A 19,456-nucleotide genomic window follows, 5' to 3' on the forward strand; every position below is an offset into this window, starting at 1 on the left:
AGGCTGGAGGAGGCAGGCTCCATAGAGAACAGGGGAGCGACAGGCCAGTTGGCCTTTTTCCAGCGCTGTCCCCATCTCAGAGGCTGGAGCCTGAGCTCCTGAGGAGTGTTCTGAGCCTGGCTGGGCAGCTGTTAGCAGCCACAAACCACGATCAACTGAAAGTTGTTTTCTGCTTTTATTCTGTTTTAAAATAAATCAGTGATCACATTCCTGGGGTGTAGAGAAACCTCTCCCCCCTCCATGGACTGGCCCTAGTCTTCCTGTCCCCTCAGGAAAGAATCCAAGGTTATTTTCCACCCATTGCTCATGAAGAACAAATCCTGGCAGGCAAGATGATGCCTGTCCCACTTCCAGGCAGGAGTCCTCCTCTCCCTCTATGGAGCTCTCGCTTCTTCCCAACTCACCTCCCAGAGGGAGGGCCCCAAGTGGCTGACAGAAGGGCCTTTGTCTCCCTCCTCCATGCTTCCTCACTCTTCTGCCAAGAACCCTGGCAATGTCTCCACCAGTGCAGGTTTCCAAGGGCCCCCGCAGTGTGTAGCCACGAGCAAGCCGTGGGAACCATCACTGTCAGCCCTCAGGATCCTTCCCATCCTTTACTTTGCTCCAGCCTTCCAATGGCCCTGATTACCACCCCCATCTCCCAGTTGAGGGAACAGAAACTCAGAGGGGCCAAGCAACTTGCCCGAGGTCACACAGATACAAGATGGAGGAACTAGGACTTGAACCCAAACCCATGTTCAACATGTCATGGTGAAGAAGACAGGCTCTGGAGCCAGAACATCTGTGTTCAAATTCCAGCTCTGCCACTCACTACTTAGTTTGTGGTGCTTTCTCCTGAGTTCCACCAAGAAGCCCAACTGTCTCCAGGAATCTGAGACTCAGGACTAGATATCCCAGGCCTCATACTGCTCCTTCAGCTTCTGAGCTTAAATGCTCTGTGCCTCACTTTCCCTATCTGCAAAATGGAGCAGGAATAGTACATACCTCAGAGAGTTGGCATTAGGATTAAATAAGAGAAGGAGTAGGTTATTGAATAGTATTATGATCTTATGATTCCATGACATATGATTATATTGCCCCAGATATATAGTACAGTGATAAGGGAGTATGATTATAAAACAAACAAACATACCAAAAAACCCCCCACAAGTCTTCTCAGAGCTTCTTTCACACTAATGTATGAATATCTAATGGCACAATACACATTTCTCGTTCATACATTCAATAAGTATTACTGAGCACCCATGATCTTCCAGGTACCAGGCAAAGAGCTGGGAATACAAACACAGTTCTCACTCCTAGGAACCCCAAGCCCGGTGGGGGAGGCGCACAGTGAGTGAAGCACAATGCAGCAGGCCCTGTCTGCTGGGAGCACACGCGGCCGTGGTACCAACTCCAGCTACTAAGTCGGGAAGGCTGCCTAGGAGAAGTGAGTCTGGAAGGACAAGTGAGAGCTGGCCAAGGCACAGCGCATGTCAAGGCTCAGAGAGACAAGAACTTTGCACATCAAAGTAACATGGCGGGAGTAGGAGGTTATGGGGTGAGTTCAGGTTCAAAGTTTTGATGGTGTAAATGTAGGCACTATATGCGGCAGAGGCAGAATTTTAGCAAGAACATATGGACCCTGGTGTCCCCCTAGAATCCCAAAGGGAAGGTTTGGTTAGGGAGCAAACCTGCGCCTCTCTCCCTAAGCCCTGGGACAGACACATGTCACACCTAGTTTGTGGTGCTTTCTCCTGAGTTCCACCAAGAAGCCCAGTTGTCTCCAGGAATCTGAGACTCAGGACGAAATATCTCAGGCCTCATACCGCTCCTTCAGCTTCCGAGCTTAGGAAGAGCCAGGCCACCTCCCAGGACCCTCACTGCATGCCTGCTTTCCCAGGGACAAAGTCTTCTCCTTCCTTCCTCCTCCTTCTGCTTTTGCTTCCTGGGCCAGAATCACACTTAATGCACGTGGGCTATCCTCTCCCCTGATCCCACCCTCCCAGGAAAGGAGCCAGCAGCTGAAACAAGCTCAACACTGAGGCCATGCCCATAGCCATGCCAGCGCCATCCACCTTCCTTTCCCCAACCCAGGACACCTTCCCTGCTCCAAAGCATTCATATATTCACCCATCCTTTAATAGCAACAGAAGCTGGGGCCTGGAAGCTTTAGCACAGTCATAGCCAAAGAAACATAGTCCAACAGCTAAAAGCACTTATAAATGATTTTTTTTTCCTGCCATCTCTCAAAGAAAAACAGAGTATTGTGGTGGATGTTGGTGCCCAGCTCAGATCCCCTTTCCTGGCTGAGGGCACCCAGCCCACAGCAGCAGAGAATACTAGACACTCACAGCTCATAGCTGCCCCCTTCTCCTGCCAATTGCCCTGAGCTAAGCAGGGGCTGCCTCTCCCCAACTAACATGGAGTACAGTTCAGCCTCCAGAGCTCCGCATGGGACCAGGCTGAGGCTAGTCTCTACCTGAGACCACATCCTTGCTGAGTTCCTCTTTGAATGCAAATTTAAGATTGTGCCCCAAAATTCACTAACAAAAATAAATAATATTTTAGTTCCATATTTGTAAAAATTTATTTATTCATTTATTTACTTATTTATTTATTTAAGAGGGATAGAGAGAGAGTGCCTGAGAGCGGAGGGCAATGGGCAGAGGGAGAGGAGAGAGAAAATCCTAAGCAGGCTCCATGCCCAGTTCAGCTAGGAGCCCAATACAGGGGTCCAACTTGCAACCTCAAGATCATGACCTGAGGCAAAACCAAAGGTCAGACGCTTAACAGACAGAGCCACCCAGGCATGCCTACTTCCATATTAAAAAAAAAATCAAAACTAATATGTAAAATGCATGAGTGAAAGATCAAAATTTTAAATAACAATGGAATCCAACTCTAAACTTGCATAACCCTGTCTCACTTGCCTCCCCCTAATCCCATCCCTACCTGTAAGCACATCCTCAATACCTCATATATACCCAAATCCTTGCCTCAGGCTCTGCTTTGGGGAAACCCTGCCTAAGACAGACATTCAACTCAGAACCCAGTCCTTTCTCTCCCCACCCACTGCCCTGGCTCTGAGTTATGTGCTGAGCACTCACATGGTAACCATTTCATCCTGCTGCCTGAGTTGGGCAACTATTATGTGCCAGGTATATTCTCTGCTCTGCAGTCTGGCCCTAGTTCTAGCTGCTGGAACCTTCCCCTCCATGCCCAGGGCCTGGACTCTCAGTACTTTCCAATCACATGACCTCAGCCATAACTTTGCCTACCTGGGTATCCCTAAGCTCAAAGGAGCCCGAGAGACTGTGTTAGCTCCATGAACACCAAACTTTGGTGTTTCATGAACCAGTTACACTTCCCAGTCTTGAGACTGTCCTAGAGCTTCCACCTATCTATGTTTGCCAAGTAAGGGTGTTGCAAAAATAAAATTGTCCTTTACCACTCCCACCATTTCAGAAAAGAAACAGGGTATTAATACCACCAAAAATTGGTAGACCAAGACATCTTTCTCAGCTGAAAACATCTTACTTTATGAAAAGACTCATTCTATTGTCTATATCCTCTTTCTCTCTCTCTGTTTCTCGGCAGACTGGTAAAAACTTGACCATATACAGGTTCTGGTGGGCTGGGGTTGTCAGTCTCCCTGTTTGACATCAGGGGAAACTGAGGCCCAAAGAGTGGCTCTGTCTTTCCCATCCAGACCCTGGGCATTGGACTTTCCCCTGGGGGAAACAGGAATGAACGAGGTGCTGGAGGATGCAAGAGACACGGCTTCCAGTCCCGCTCTGCTCCTAATTTTCCAAGAACCTACACAAATTTCTTTCCCTCTCTGAGCCATGAGCATGTGGATTTTTCCAGATGACCCTGAGCTGGAAGGCACTCTCTGGTCCAGCAGGGAAGGCTCGGGGCACAGGCCCTGCCTGAGCAAATGAGCCAGCTTGGCTGGAGAAACGGGACTGGACATCAAGCTTCTTTCTCTGACATCATGTTTGGGCCTCAGTTTCCTCTTCTGGAAACGAGTTCCCTCACCAACTGACAGTTGGCTCACAGCAGCATAGGAGCCAAGGGCTGGACACTTGGCAAAAGCCAAACCACCTGGAGAAAGAGGCTGGCCTAGTGCCTCAAACGAAAGGCACACAGGCTATTTCCTCCAGGGGGACCCCGCCCAGGCCAGAGGTGCAGAACTCCAACTGGGGAATCCTAATACTTGCATCCTTGTGCCAAACCTTCCCTGTCCGGTGGGAGGGCCCTTGTGGCCCTGGGAGCCAGCTGGGTTCTTGGTGATTCTTCTCTCTGGTTGCTGACTGTGATTAGGGGCGATGCTATGGAAGGAAGTGCGTTTTAAGTGTCTAGGAAATTGCCCCAGCTGCCCCGCCACAGATACAGCAGGGTCGAGGGAAACGGGGCTCAACAAAGTGGCATCTTTGCAAGTGTAGTTAAAGCTGTCGATGCGACTTAGAGCAAGTCACTTAACCTCTCTGTGCCTATTTCCTCAATACACAGGTAGGGGTGGGGAAGAAGACTCAATTGTCTCTCAGCATTCCCCTCAAACCTGACAATCTATGCATTTTCTACCCCAGATGTCTCTGAATGAGCCACAGAGACAGGAAACCAGAACACAGATGAAGGTCCCCTCTATGGAGCTGGCCCAAAGATTTCTGGGGGCCACAGTTTTTGACTTTGAACGCAGGGGAATATTATGGCACTGAATGCAAAATTCCCATGCTTTTTTTTTTTTTTAAACAAAGCATATGCACTCAAAATACTTTTATGTTTTAAAAATAAGCACACAACCCCAAAATAACTTTAGTGAGGGTTTGGTTTTCCCTAAGGGAAGGAGGGGTCTTCAGGCAATGCTCCCGATCCTGGTACCCAGGGTGTGCGAGTGTGCCCCTCTGCTGTGGGGGTTCATTTGTTCATCCCCTAACTCCTGTTGAGTGCCCACCATGCATGGGGTACAGGGGTGTTGGGTGCCCAGGGCATGTTTCCTGGACAACTGAGGCCTGCTTCTTTTCATGGCACCTTAACTCAGCCCTCTCCAAGAGAAAAGCAGCCGCCAAGAACCCAGCCAGTACCTGGAGCCTTGAGGATCCTCCTTACCTTGAGCTAAGTGCTGGCTTTTGCCCAGAGATGTTCCACTCAACCTCTGGAAGACTTAGAGCACTGGCTACAGAAGAAAGAAGAGAGGAGGGAGGAGAGATGGGAAGAGGAGGAAGAGGAGGAAGAGGAGGAGGAGGAGGAGGAAGAGGAGGAGGAAAGGGGTGAAGCAGTCACAGAGCAGCAAGGTACACTGAGAAGACAGGGGCCAGCCCGCCTTTAACCTGGCTCCTCACAGTGGTCTTGCTCTACACCCCACGTCTGGGGACAGAGCCCAGAAACCCACGAGTTCTAGAGCCCCTCAGGAATTTGAGTGTCCCGAGACCCCTGCAGCATTTCCATAGGACATCGAGAGGAGAGACCAGCCAGCCCCCATCACCCCTGAAGGAGCCAGATGATGCCCAGAGAAGCCTTTCAGATGGTTCCAGAAGCCCTGGAGCTCTTCTGACTTCACCCCTGCACCTTCTCAACCACCCTTGCAGGGTACCCTGAGTTTTTGAGAACATGGATCTCAGCGAGGTAAAGCAACTTGCTCAAAGCCCCACCGCGAAGAAAGGGGCAGAGCTTTCTACCAAGTCCACTCCATCGTGAGGGACACAGACTAGACTAGACCATTGGTGGCAAAATTGCAAATGCTGCACACTAATTGAGCACGGGCCCCTGAGCTTGTGCACACCCATTGTGTGGATGTCTGATTCCAGATTCTTGCCTTTAAATAGCTGATTGTGGCAAAGGAAGGAAGGAAGGAAGGAAGGAAGGAAGGAAGGAAGGAAAAGAATGAATAAGGGCCACCTGGGTGGCTCAGTGTTGAGCATCTGTCTTTGACTCAGGTAGTGATCCTGGGATCCTGGGATCAAGTCCTACATCAGGCTCCCTCCAGGAGCCTGCTTCTCCCTCTGCCTGTGTCTCGGCCTCTCTCTCTGGGTCTCTCATGAATAAATAAATAAAATCTTAAAAAAAAAAAAACAGAAAGAATAAAACATGTCCTCCCCTACCCCAAAAACCCTATGAGGCAGTGTCATCCTTGCCCCTGTTTTACAGATAAGGAAACCAAGGCCTCATAGCTAGGAAAACAAGGAATGTGAAAGTACGTACTGGGATTCCAGAAGTGCCCCCAGCCACACCACCCTGACCCTCCAGACACATCTGAACCAGACGGGCTTCTCCCCACACCAGCCCAGCCAATGCCACCTGGACTCTCCCTGCTGCCCCCCTGCCCTGCCCCCACCCCGCCCAGTGCCCTTACAGGGGAAGACAGTTTTACCAGTTCAGTGAGGGTGACAAGGACACCAGGCTCCTTATCCAGGACCCAGGACACGGCCGTGGCAACCACCTCTGGCCGCAGGCTCTGTGAGAAAGAAAGTTGGCAGGCGGGCAGCAGTGTAGACATGGGGGTGTGCCAAGATTGCAACACTTGTCCCCATGGCCTCCCACGCTGGCTCTGTTTCTCTGAGCTCTGCTAAAGTGCAGTTTTGTGACGTTTAAAAAAGAAAAAAAAAAAAGAAAGTCAGCCCAATTCTGGTCACTCTGCCTACAGGACACGTCCTCCCTGGAGGTGTGAGGAAGTTGGAAATGCGCACTTCTGTGGACTTGACTCTGTAACTGCCTGGCCTCAGGTCTCTGTAGCAGGGCAGGGCTGCTGCTTGCTTGCCTCTGGAGAAAATCCCTGGCCTAAAAGCTCCCCTCACCCTGAGACCACAGCACCTGAATGCCCACCAGCCCAGACATTCTCCGCTGACATAAGTCGTCGTGCTCACAAACCCCCACTCCCGCAAGCTGTCATCCGCTGCAAATACCTCAGTGGGAAGGAGTTGACTGCTTTGGTTTTCAACTAGACATCTGGATGAGAACAGGCTTCTGAAGGAATGGGGCATTTGATTAAAAAAAAAAAATGAAAGAAGAGATATGACATAGCCCTAATTTGGAATAGGGAGGATCTGAGACAGTTAAGACAGAAAGGCCTAGAAATCACAAAGGAGGAGGCTATGAAGATTCTGGACAAAGGGGCCAGGAAAACAGGAAGAGCCCTTGGGGTGTACAGTCAAGTGTACAGGCAGGTGGAGGAGGAGGTGTCAGCAGCCAGTCCCCCTTGGTCAGCTGCTGTGTGTCCTGAGGCAGCCGACCAACCTCTCTGAGCCTCGCCCTGGACAGGAACGTATGGCTGCAAACAGGTGAGGGGCTCGAGCAAAACGACGCACTTAAAAATTCAGTCTCATTTCAAAAGTATTTACTGAGGACCTCCAGGCACTCATTTGGTTTTAACTCCCTTTACAGGGACCTACTAAGTGCAGGGCCCAGTGCCAAGCCCTTTACGTGGATCATCTCTTTGAATCGTCCCCATGCACGTTTCAAAGGCAGGCAGGGAAGCCGGCAACAAATATCGGGTGAAGTAGAGGTGGAAGGGGCCGCTGGGCACACATCCTCTCTCTGGGCCTCAGTTTTCATGGCTGTAAAATGGGACCCCCGTGCCCCACCTCCATATTTCCGAGGAGTCTGTGATTACCGGCCCCAGAAAACGATCTGCAAGGTGGGAAGTGGGACAGGCCAGAAGTGCAGCAGGGACTCAGCCAGTGGAAGCTGCCTGTCCCCCGGGGGACACAGAAAACTCTTAGGAGGGGGAACTTTGGGTGATGTTGGCATCCCGGGAAACTCGAGATGCCAGAGCTGGGAGAGGGCCGAGAATGTGGAACAAACAGAAAAGGGAGGCCGGGGCCAGCTGGGCTGGACAGGGGGCAGGCCCAGGCCCCAGCCGGCCGAGGGCCCCACCACCAGGCCTGCCAGGAATGGGTGAGCGCAAGGTGAGAGCATCGCCCAGCTAGGCTCCGGGAAGCCGCCCTGCCCTTCCCCAAGCCCTGTTTCGGATTTCCTTCATGGCTGAGGGTTTTCACAGGAGGGGAGGGAAAAACCAGACAAAGAAAGGCCCATTGAGGCCAGAAAGGCCCATTGAGGCCAGACAGGCCCTGCGCTCCCCAGAAGAGGAGAGGCTGGCGATTCAAGGTCCCCACCCAGTCCTGTCTTTTCGGGCCAAGGGAGGAAATGGAGGGTGAGCATGCGGCGAAGCATGACCTTGGCACAGTCCACACTTGGCATTTCTCGGCCTCTCCTGGCTCAGGACTTCCGGGCCCGCCCCCTTTCTGTACTCTTGGAGCCAGGCGCCCTCACCAGAGGCCACAGCCATTTTCAGCAACCCCCCCCCCCCAGCCATACATGATCTCATGGAAGCTGCATAAACCCCCAGCGGCCCCCAATTTACAATGGAGGAAACTGAGGCACAGAGCAGTTACGCGATCTTCCCTGGGTTTCACAGCCAGGCAGAAAAGGGTTTCAAAACAGGTCTGGATGCTGGCAAAACTCCTATTCTACCCACCAGGTGGCCGTCCCATTCTTACTCCAGGGATACCCTTTTTCTACATGAGCCAAATCCCTGACAGCTGCAGAGGCCCCCTGTGTGTCAAGTCTACCATAAAAGAGACAGCAAATTGCCCACAGTCCCCAAAGACTGTCTTTTGACGCCACTCGGCTCGACCTCCCTGCCGCTGGGAGGCCAGTGGACCCTCCAGCGCCCAGCCTGGCTCAGTCTGGCTCCAACAGGGCAGTGGCAAAGTGTCCCCGCAGTAAATGAGTGACAGGCCGACCACGGAGGCCAGCCTAAGACAACTTCCTTTAGCCCTTGAGGAAACACCTCGTCTTCCCTAAGCTCCAGGTCTACATCTGTCAGCAAGTCCTGGGTACAGGAGGAGAGGGGACCCATCATTCAGTCACGAAAGCCACCAAAGCAAAGAAATATTCTCTCCTCCAAGCTGGTTTCTGGACCAGACGACCTGGGACATAGAGCCACAAACCCACATGCCCTCTGCCAAGTTGGAATTTCAAACTCAATTAGCTTGGGGTTGTCTGGAATCTTCGATTGTTCAAGCGTTCAAGCTTGAGCATGGAGTTTGGAGAGAGTATGCCTCAAGGACAACAGGATGCTGCTCTGGTGAAGTGGGGCAGCATGGACCACCCAGAAAATTGGGTGTGATCTTCCAAGATCCTGCAGGGCATCCAAACTCCCTCCAGCCACTCCCTGCTTCCACCCACCACACCAGATACCCCTGGCTCATGAAGCCTCCAAATCTCTGTTCATGCTGCCCTCCCTACCTTAAGTATCTTTTATTTCTGGCCAACTTCTGCTCCAGCCAACTAGAGGCCTCCTCATCCAAAGCCAGCTCATCCTTGGAGCCAGCTCAAATCCACACCTCCTTCTCGAGGCGCTATTTCCAGATATTGCCCGGCAAAGCAAAGCTCCCTGTCCTTGCAGCACTTTGCACACTGAGTGCAGCAGTCAGGCACTAATGCGAGTGTATTTAATGTGATCCGCTTCCTCAGGGCACCTGACTCTTGGTCAGGTTCTAGGGCGGGACCTCTTCCGGGCTGCAAATGGCCGACTTCACGCTGTGTCTCCACACGGTAGAGGGAGGCAGGGGAGCTCCCTAGAGTTTCTTATAAGAACATGACCTGAGCCTTGGTATTGGCTCAGGTCATGATCTCAGGGTTGTGGGATAGACCCCCAAGTCAGGCTAGGCACTAAGTCTGCTTGTCCCTTTCCCTCTGCCCCTCCCCACTAGCTCTCTCTCTCTCTCTCAAACAAACAAACAAATAAAATCTGTTTAAAAAAAAGAAGAAGAAGAAGAAGAAAGAAAGAAAGGAAAGAAAGCTCAACAATATGCTTTTAGTCAAATGGCCAGGGTTCACCCACTGATGGTGGGTGAAAATGTAACCGGTGATTGTGACCCAGGAGCAGTTGGCCCCTTGCACCTTCCCATTAAAGCCAACCTTCTGGCTAGAAGGACTCCACTCTGTTTACATACCTGTCTTCCCCCTTGACTGGGAGCCCCCTCCCCCAAGGCCTGGTTTGTCTCATCCTGGATCCCATGCTCCTGGCACACAGTAAGTGCTCAGTCAATACTGGTGGGATGCATGGAGGCTCTATCCTGGCTCTCTCGCTACCTTCATGGGCTCCTTTAGACATGTCCCTCTCCCTTTCTCAAGCTTGTTTCTCCATCTGAGAAGTGAAAGGGTAGATTAACTCACTCCAGGCTGTGGTCTGAATGTTTGGGCCACCACCACCCGCAACAACCCAATTCATATGTTGATGTGCTAACACCCAATGGCATAGCATTGAGAGGTGGGGTCTTGGAGAGGTGAGGAGGTCATGAGGGTAGAGCCCTCCTGAGTGGGATTACTGCTCTTATAAGAAACTCTAGGAAGCTGCCCTGCCTCCCTCTACTGTGTGGAGACACAGCGTGAAGTCGGCCATTTGCAGCCCAGAAGTGGTCCCGCACTAGAACCTGACCATGCTGGCACCCTGATCCTGAACTTCCAGCCTTCAGAACTATAAACCATGAGTTTCTGCTGCTTAGAGTCAGTCTTTGGCATTTTGTGAGACTAAGACACCCAGAAATGACACATGGTTATCTCAGATGACCACTGTCATCCATTGAATTTTAAGGTCAAATTTGGTTGATAGGCTGTCATCACAGATGAGCCCTAACATCACCACCACCCCCCCATACATGCATGTCACTCCCCCCCATCAAGAGGCGGACTCTGTTCTGTTTCCCTTAGAGTCTGGGTTGGGTTGGTGACATGCTGTGACCAATGGAAAGTGGCAGAGGTGATGCTGTGCCAACCCTAGGCCTAGATCTCAAGAGGCCTGGCAGCTTTGCCTTTCACACTTCCAGAGCCCCGAGGCTCCATATAGAGAAGTCCAGGCAGTGCTGCCATGTGAGGAGAGGCAGCCCAAGTCCCAGCAGGATGTGAGGCCATCTTAAGTGGCCCTGCCGTAGTCAAGCTCCCAGTTGAATGCAGCTCATGAGTGACCCAACTGATACCACATAGAACAAACATGGGCCATCCCTGCAGAACTCTGCCCAGCTACAGAACTGTGAACAAATAAGTCATTTCAAGCCACCATATTTTAGAGTGGTTTGAACCACAGAGATAAATAACTGAAACCTTTGGGTTCAAATAGAGGGAGAGGCATGACTGGATTTCATGTCTGCCGTGGCTTGTAAGTGAGGATTATGGAACTCCATCCCTGGACTAGACAATGTCAATTCAACTCAGTGTCAGTTCGAGAAATTTCTTGGGCCTACTGGATATGAACGTTCCAAACCGAGAGGGGATTAACCCATCAGAGAGAAACCTGAACCCCACTAGGATTAAATGAATCCAGTGGTCCCTCTTGGGATGTTTAAACAGACAACTCAGAGAGGGTGGAGCAATCAGGAGCAGAACTAGGAACAGAAAGAGAAACTCAGAGACAGAATTGGAGGAAACTGAGCCATATGGGTAGAAGAGCAGAACAGGGAGCTGCAGGGGATGAGATAGCCCCTCCCTTGAGCCACTTCAGAACCTGAGAACCTTCTAGTTGAACACAAGCCTGGCTGGGCACCTGGTACCACCCCCACGTTGGCACGCACATTCCCAACAATGAACCCCCTTTCCTCAAGATACACATAGCCCATGACCCACGCTAGCACTTTTCCCCAGCATGGGGCAGAAACAGAAGGGTTCTCCTTTCTAGAAATCACCAGTGCCTGACATAGAAGCCCAGCCACCTTGAGGTTCATGTTGAGTCCTTTACCAGGTTCTAGACACTATGCTCCACACATGGGCACCTTCATTTCTTCCTAACCATCACCCTTATCAAGGGCACATTGCCATCCCCTTTTACAAATGAGAAGACTCATTTGCTCACAGCCACAGGGTTTGTAGAAATTTGAATCCAGCATGAATGATGACAAAGCCTGGGGCCTCAGGCAGGCTTGATGATCACCCATACACCTCGGTACAGCCCCATGGGCTGCTCACACCCACATCTGTTCTGACTGGTCAGTGCCCTCCTGAGCCAGCTGTAACTGTAAGACAGTGGCCATCTGAACTCTCAATTTCCAAATTCAGGAAACAAAGAGATGCGGATCAGTGTTCAAGATGTCCCTCACTGTGGTGAGCAGAATAATGCCTCCTCCCTCCAAAGATGCCCATGTCCTAACCCCCAGAACCTGAGAATGAGTTACCTGACAAAAAGGACTTTGCAGATGGGATTGAGTCAAGGGTCTTGAGATGGGAGAGATTATCCTAGATTATCCAGGTGGGCCCAGTGTCATCACACAGGTCTTTGTAAATGAAAAAGGGAGCCAGGAAAGTCAGAGCAATCCCATGTAGAAGGACTCAACCACTTCTGCTGGCTTTGGAGATGGAGAAAGGGACCATGGACCCAGCAGTGTGAACAGCCTCTCAAAGCTGGGAAAGGCAAGGGGGTAGAGTCTCCCCTGAAGCCTCTGAAAGGAGCACAGTCCTGCCAATACCTTGTGTCGAGCCCAGTGCAACTTGTTTTGGGACTTCTGACCTCCAGAACTGTAAGATAAGACATGTGTGTGGTTTTAAGCCACTGAGCATGCGGCGATTGTTACACCAGCAACGGGAAACTCCTACACTGGCTGTCTGAGCTCTTCCTCTCATCCTCAAGAATTCATAGATTCTGACAACTGTTCAAACAAATGCAGATAACAAGGGATGGGTATATTTCGAATGTTCCGCTGCCCTTAATTGCCACCCCTGACCATTTCCTGAGTGCAGATGTGCTTTCCACGACTCTGAGACATGAAGAAACTGAGGCTCAAGAGGTATGGGTTTACCTGAGCTCACCCAGGTGGCTGGCGCCAAACCCAATTCTTTTGTCTTCTGGTCCCTGAGTCCCAGAAGGAAAACCTGAACAAGCTAGCCATTGTCTCTTACACCAATTGCTTTACCCAACCATCTCCTTGCATAAGAGTTGTCCTCAGGGCTGGGATTAGAGGACCCGAGTCATGAACCTCAAGAAAGCAGAACCGATTCTGACACGCTGTCTGCGTAGCAGCTGACCCCCTGCTGAGTCAGCTGCTGGCACTTCCAAGCTTGCAGAGCAGCCGGAGTGGAACAAGGCCTGAGCCACCCCACCACCCCAGCCCAGAACTTTTCCACGGGGTGAAGCATAAAGCCAGGAGATGTGGCAAAATGACCTTTTCCAGCCTGGGGATCCAAGATCACAAGGTGCCAGACTTCCACATCAACCCAGACGTGCGAAGGCAAATTTCAATGCCTGCTTTCCTAAGAATAAAAATAGAAATGTCTTCATTGAGCTGACAATGTGCTGTGTTGTGCTTTATGTATACTAACTTGTGTTACCCTGCAAGGATGCTGTGAAGGAGGCATTAAAAGTACACCCACCTTGCAAAGGAGGACACTGAGGTGACAGGAGATTAGGGGGCAGAGATGGGCTCTAAACTCTACAGCAAGTGGCTGTAGAGTTGTGACTATATTACACCATCAACTGATGCCAATCATGTATTATTTTTTTCTTTCTATGTAGAATTACTACCTCTTCGTTCCACCCAGCAGGGGAAGGAAATTCTACTTTGTCTATCCTGTTGCGTCCATCACTGCAAAACTATAGAAGTTCCAAAAGAGAAGTAAATTAACCTGTTTCCTAATTTTGCCTGGAACCAGCATGTCCTGATGCCCACAGGCAGTACAAAGTGACTGCCAACCAGAAGGCACCTTCCCTGCTTCCCTCTCCCTCAGCCAGGGAAACAAGGATGATCTGGACTGAGAACCAGGAGCCCAGGTCCTACTCCCATCAAGTGACCTTGAACCAATCAGGGCCTCACCTTCCCCCTGTCTACAATGGGGGCAAAAGCAAGGACCCCCATAGGCCCCTCCAAAGTTCCATGAGGGCAGGAAGAGTCCTGTCTTTTTCATCATTCTGCCTCGCGGAGTGTCAGACACATAGCAGCTGCTAGTTAATGTTTGTTGGGTGAATAAATGAAAGTACATGCTACTAATTTGCCTCCCCTCCCCGAGGGCCTTGAGAACAGAGATTAGGTCCAATTCATTTTAAGTCCTCACATTGGTGCAACTTCCATTTCTCTATCAGCTTATTCATGCAGGAAAATGTTCCCAACCACCCATGATGTGCCTGACGCAGCCTAGCATCAGTGTCATCCAGACACCCTGGGTCTGTGTCCTCACACACCATCCCCTTCCCTTTTGTCTGATGAGTGGCTGTAATACTTAGACACACTGAGCACCTCCAGGCCAGGACAACCACCCAGCTGCCTTATGACTGACAAGTGTAGCCCATTCTAGGGATATGGACGATGATTCCTGCACTTCCACTTCCTCAAGCCCAGCCCTGGGGGAACACAGCCTGAGGAAAATCCCTACCCTAAGCACAAACATGCACATGCACGCACGCACATGCACACATATATGCTTGCACACACACATCCAATGTGCGATGCCACCCTAGGACAGGACAAGGACTTTCTGAGTTCAAATCCCAGCTCTTTTGTCTATAAGGTATGTGACCTTGGGCAAGTCCCTTTGCCTCTCTGATCCTCATTCTCTTCACCTATAAAATGGGGATGATAATCACGAAGTCTTTCCAGGTATATAGGGAGATACTGGCTAGGAAAGCCTTGGGCCCAGGAAGTTTGCTGTGCTCAATAAAATTGTTATGCTTGTTTCCTTTCTCCAGGAGGGAAAGAGAATAGCAGTTTCCTAAGTTCCAGGGAAACCCATGTTGACAGGTCTGGAACATGGGCATTTACTCAGTATATCTGATAGGGATTTTCCTGAGGATAGGAAAGTATTTGCAGATTCAACATCACCTTGTTAACTCTATGTTAATGAAAGTTTAGACTTAAAATCAAGAGAATGGGAGAGACCCAAGAGGATACCATATCTGTGGCAGAGACAACTAGCTGTCCACAAAAATCCATTCTTCCCTTCCACAGCATACAACTGAGAAGGAGCCACCCTGTCCAGAACTCCATTTCCCAGTCTCCTTTGGAACTAGACTGGCCACATGACTAGCTCTCCCCTGTGGCAGAAGGCAGTGAAGAAGCAGATGTGCCACCCCCATGCTGTCTTTCATCAGTGGTGATGTCCAAGAGGACAGTAGGGACAGGCATGGAAGAGGACCTCCCCCATGCAGAAATACCTGCCTTATAATAAACGTCTGTTTCGTTTGAGCCGTTGTACATGTTTGGGTGTATTTGTTACTGCAGCTACTACCCTGAGTAATATAACATCCGACCTCTTTGTCCACAAAGATGATGATTATGACCAGAGAGTGAGAACACCCTGCCTAAGCTCCCATAGCAAATTCCACAAAGCTCAAGAATTTTGGTCTCTTACCAATCTGGAGTATATTTGTCATTTTCAACCTGCCCCACTGAGCTGTAAGAGTGAGGTTCTGTGAACTGTGGCCCAGGGTCCTCTACTTCCATTTCCATTAGAATAACATACCTTTTATCTGTTTTCCAATTGCAGCCCTCCATATATTTTCATTGGAGGAAAGAGCTCTGTTTCTTAAAATAATTCCAAAGCCCACACACTGGGTAATGGCTACCACACTCTGACTTTCAAGATAAAGTTTCACTTCTGCACCATGCCTCCTGGCCTCAACTGCTGACACAGGACATGTAGACTCACAGAAGTACATAGATACTTGCTTAGAAAGGAAAAAAAATAAACCTCAGTGTGCAATAAACAACCCAGAAACCTGGACAAAAGGCAAAAAGAAAAGATGTTCATATGCGCTAGCTGCATGGCCCTCAAGTTTTGGGGCACATCAGAATCAACTGGGGAGCTGGTGCAACATGCAGACTCCCACACCTCATCTCAGAGATTCTGGTTCAAAAAACTGAAGCTTTAGGAAATACTCATGATTATTCGGCATGAATAATATTATTCATGCTTATTCTGATGTCAGCAATCCCATGACTGCGCTTTGAGAAGCCCCAGGTCTACCTTGTAGCCTTGAAGCTGGCAGTAATTACTGGCAGTAATAACCACATTCGTGCAGTGTAGCTCAAAGCAAGTGAAATAGGCTTTTAGGTTTTTCTGGACTCTGATGGGAACCCGAGCACTAATAACACACTGTTAAAGAAATTAATAATACTTTCTATTTGGCTCAGATGGGTGTCGAAGGTACAGACAGCAGGTGGTATAGAAATGATAATAGAATCATAGCTCGTGTTTATAGAGCTCCTTATGACACGACAAGCCCTCTGTTAAGTGCTCCACGTGTGTGATCTCATTTAATCTTTATGACATTCCCATTTTACAGATGAGGAAATTGGAACATACAGATAACTTATTTTATGTCATTCGGTGGCAGGGAGCAGACTGGGTTCAAATCTACCCAAACGAACTAACTCTGGCCATGATGTACCAGTGCCTCTTGTGGAGGTCTAATGTTGGGACCCCTCCCTGGGGCTCAGTTTCCAAATCTGTAAAATGGGCATATTAAGAATACCTTTATCACACAACCATAGATTCAAGAAAATCATGGCAGTAAAGTGGTCTGCAAACTGAGAGGAGTTAATTAAAGAAACACCTAAGGGGTGAGATTTTTTTTCCAACTCTCCCATCCCATCTTACAGATAGTAGAACCAAGGTCTGGTTCCTTTATTTATTCATTAAATATTTACCAAGCACCTACCTACTGAGGATACAGAGAGAATAGTAAATCCCCCAAATCTGGCCTCAAGGAGCCCCCAGCCTAGCAGAAGAGACAGTCAAGACTGGGTACCCAGAGAAAGACCTCTCCAAAGGGCTCAAACCAGAGAAGGGAGTGCCTCGCCCAAGATAAGGTTTACCTATTCCCTGAAGTTTTGGTAGAGTCCAGAGAAGGTCCCTGGGTACCAGAGAGAACTCTTCCTTCGGCTTCTCGGGGCCTGACACCCCACCACCTGAGCATCCCTGGTTTAAGTTAAGCCTTCTTTCTTGAGGAAATGCCAAGCTGCCCTCCTCCCACCACCGGAGGCCAATCACATTCATCTCGGCAACCCAGGCATATGAAAGTGTCTCTCCTCTGAGCGAGTTCGGAGGAAGGAGAAAAGATAGCAAGAACCACAGGTATGATCAGTCTTCAAAAGGAAGTAAGGGCTGCCAAAAGGGAAGCTGAGGATCAGGCCTCTTAATGGAAAAAAATAAGACAGACCCTCAAACCTGGCCACTTCCTCGCTGGCCTATCTGAACCACAAGATGGTCGGAGTGATCAGACTTATATGGAGCAGCAGTTATGATTATGATGATTTGGCAGCCAGCACTGCCAAAGGGTTCCCATCCTTCATATACAAAGAACTCTTAAAAATCAACAAAAGATAAACATGCCGACAGAAAAAAGTGGGAGCGGACTTGACCGGCATAATCATAAAAGAAAAATGAACAGTAAGACTACAAGGGATAATCAGCAGTAATAACGAAATGGCGAGAGAAACAGCCAGAAGCCTCACAAACCTTAAGAACAGCACTCAGTGTTCCGACTCAGTGATTTAGCCTTTGGAAAGGTATCCATAGGCCAGACGTGCAAAGATGAGGTACAAGAGCGGTCATCACAGCACTGTTTGCAGTCATGGGGAAAAAAGGAAAAAAGTAAGAAGGAAACCACCACAGTGAGGAAGGGTTAAATAAACCCCAGGAGAGCCTTTCTGTGCAGCCGTTAAAATGTGTCCTGGAGGAATATAGATAGAAGTTCCCAGTCTGCGGGGAAGGACGAGGTGGGGGTGCCAACAAGACGTTAGAAACCTGTGCGTGAGTCCACACCTACATACTTCTACACGCCTGCCACATCTAGGAGGCACTCAACAAACATCAGAGATAAATCAGTGAGCAAGCGAGCGTGTGAGCGATGGAGAGGGCCCCCCGAAGGGCCACCTCGGGGAGAGGACCTCTCTGTACTGAGCTGCAGCCCAGGGGCGAGGGCGGCGGGCTGCGCTGCCGCTGGCTTCATGCCAGTCTTGCCACCTCCCCCGCCGACCCGGTTTGTGGTCTCTGCAGCTCTGGGCCAGTGCCTCCCCCCCTCTGAGCCCGCTTCGCTCACCTGTAAAATGAGGACACCTGTAAGATGGAAGCACCTGCCTCGGAGAAGGAAAACACTGAGCTTTTAACAGTAGGGTGGCCCTTATTAGCATGCACGACTTCGGAAACCTGCAAATGATGTGTTCATCCTGACAAACATTAAATGTTAAGCAGAACCCCGGGCCTCCTCTCTCTACTGGTATCCCCCGTTCCTGGCCCCTCCGGGCGATGTCAAAGCCGAGCGTGATACCTTGTGGCTGGTCTCCGCTTAGGTCTTCCCAGGGGTTCCCCTGGACTTCGGGCCGCTGGAGGCTGTGCAGGGGGCCCCCTGTTGCCCGACTTCTTTCTCGAGGTCACGGTCACACCGTTCTTCGGCTGCGGCTGTCTGTCCAGAAGGCAATGTGTCCATTCATTCAAGATGCCCTGGAACCCCCGCTCCCCACCAGATTGCAGCCTCCCCTAGAACCCCCTCAACCCTCACTCAGGGGGGGCTCTGCGGGAGACCTCGTGCTGTCCTGAGCTCCTCGAGCGAGCAAGGCTGCTGTCCTGAATGGGACAGGACTCTGCCAGAGAAACAGCTGGAGGGAGGAGAGAGAGGGAGGGCGGGGCAGGAAACTGGGTTGGCCGAGGCTGGGGGCGGCCAGCTGCGTGGAGTGGGGGCCGCGGGGGAGGCTGCCCCTGCCTGCCAGCCCGGCCGGGTGTGTGGGTGGTGGCTGGTGGCTGGTGCCTGGTGCCTGGTGGCAGGGCCTGCTGAGGACGACCCGCCCCTCTGGCGGCAGAGCCCAGCTGGGAGCCTTGCCCACCATCCGGGCGCAAACCAGGAGCACATGCGAGCCCCAGGCAGCTGTGGGAAGCGGCCGCTCCCCGCCAGGGCCTCCGGAGCAGCCGGATGTCCCAGCACCCTGGGCCACCACCTCTCTCCCCGCCGCCCGCTGGGATGCCCTTCCTGGCCGCCTAGGTGCGGCTCCGTGACCTCCTGCTCCCTTCTTCCTTTCTTTGCAAATTAAAACAGCAATGAGATTTATTTTTCTTGAAGTATCAAATGAACAAAGATTAAAACGTCTCATAACGTTTGGTTTTAGTAAATGTCACCGGGAAGCAAAAATCTTATGCATAATTGGAATATACATTGATAGACCGTTTCTGGAGAGCTGTCTGACAAAATACATCAAAACCTTTAACTACATTCAGACCCTGTGTTGTTTAAATATAAATCCTGCTTTCTTCCCAAACTCTGCTCCCCGGAGGGAAATATCATTAACACTTTGGTATGAACACACACACACATTCTATATATAAATGGAAAATAGCACAGTCATACTTCGTGTACCATAGTGTAACCTGCTTTTTCATTCAGTGATAGGTGTGTGTGTGTGTGTGTGTGTGTGCGCGCACGCGGACACACCTTACCCTGTTTTAACAGCTGCTCATGATTTCAATGAATCGATGCACTGGTTTGTTTGTTTATTTAATT

General features: G+C 50.4%; 1 protein-coding gene across 2 annotated transcripts in view; it reads right to left on the reverse strand.

Moving 5' to 3' along the window:
- The window catches only part of CMKLR1 (chemerin chemokine-like receptor 1), a 48,192-nt gene extending 29,291 nt beyond the window's left edge, over positions 1 to 18,901 (reverse strand). The window contains exons 1-2 of one of the 2 annotated variants that reach the window (XM_072723011.1): positions 18,487 to 18,901; positions 18,233 to 18,367 (exon numbers count right to left, since the gene is read on the reverse strand). The gene's annotated coding sequence lies outside the window, so the exon portion shown is untranslated. Of the gene's footprint in view, positions 1 to 6,352; positions 6,537 to 18,232; positions 18,368 to 18,486 lie in introns of those variants that run through there. The other variant, XM_025986648.2, reaches the window with a different exon arrangement.
- Between the last annotated feature and the right edge of the window lie 555 nt (positions 18,902 to 19,456).

The sequence above is a fragment of the Vulpes vulpes genome, chromosome 10 (genome assembly GCF_048418805.1).
Source record: "Vulpes vulpes isolate BD-2025 chromosome 10, VulVul3, whole genome shotgun sequence".
Taxonomy (NCBI): domain Eukaryota; kingdom Metazoa; phylum Chordata; class Mammalia; order Carnivora; family Canidae; genus Vulpes; species Vulpes vulpes.